This window comes from Camelina sativa, unplaced genomic scaffold, assembly GCF_000633955.1.
Source record: "Camelina sativa cultivar DH55 unplaced genomic scaffold, Cs unpScaffold06580, whole genome shotgun sequence".
Lineage (NCBI taxonomy): Eukaryota > Viridiplantae > Streptophyta > Magnoliopsida > Brassicales > Brassicaceae > Camelina > Camelina sativa.
In genome coordinates, this window is record NW_010927656.1 from 1 (window position 1) to 498 (window position 498).

General features: G+C 33.5%; 1 long non-coding RNA gene across 1 annotated transcript; it reads right to left on the minus strand.

Moving 5' to 3' along the window:
- Positions 1-24: 24 nt before the first annotated feature.
- Positions 25-491, minus strand: LOC109131855. The gene is made up of 2 exons (XR_002037273.1): positions 392-491; positions 25-238 (listed from the first exon to the last, which is right to left on the minus strand). It is a non-coding gene; the product is annotated as an uncharacterized LOC109131855 (long non-coding RNA).
- Between the last annotated feature and the right edge of the window lie 7 nt (positions 492-498).

A 498-nucleotide genomic window follows, 5' to 3' on the forward strand; every position in this document is an offset into this window, starting at 1 on the left:
CATGAACATACAACAGAGAAACCATGCGAAAGAGTATCGTCCAAAAATAAGAATTCAATATGCAAAGAGGAACAAATAAATGTAAAAACGCTATTACAAGTGCCTTTCATAAAGTGTTTTGCATCACTAGATAATGGGAAAGCGAAATAAGTCTGACCGGAACACATGACCATGGAAGAGAGAATCCTCCAACAACCTCTGGTACAAGTTCTTTGTTATGTCACTCCTATTGCATCAACTGAAAAATTGATAGAATTTAGTAGAATTTGTAACACACTCCTCTTTCTATATTCTTAAACCGTATAATAGTATAACACCATAAGAAAATAAATATAACAATATAACAGAATTTGTAACAAAAATATAACAGTATAACACCAATAAAACCTACCCGTAAAAATTCCGCAACTTAAGCAGACAGTACTTGTTGCTCATGCGTACTATGTTTTTACATGTCAAAGGAACATGGAAGTACCACATTGCTGAAGGAAGCAGTTA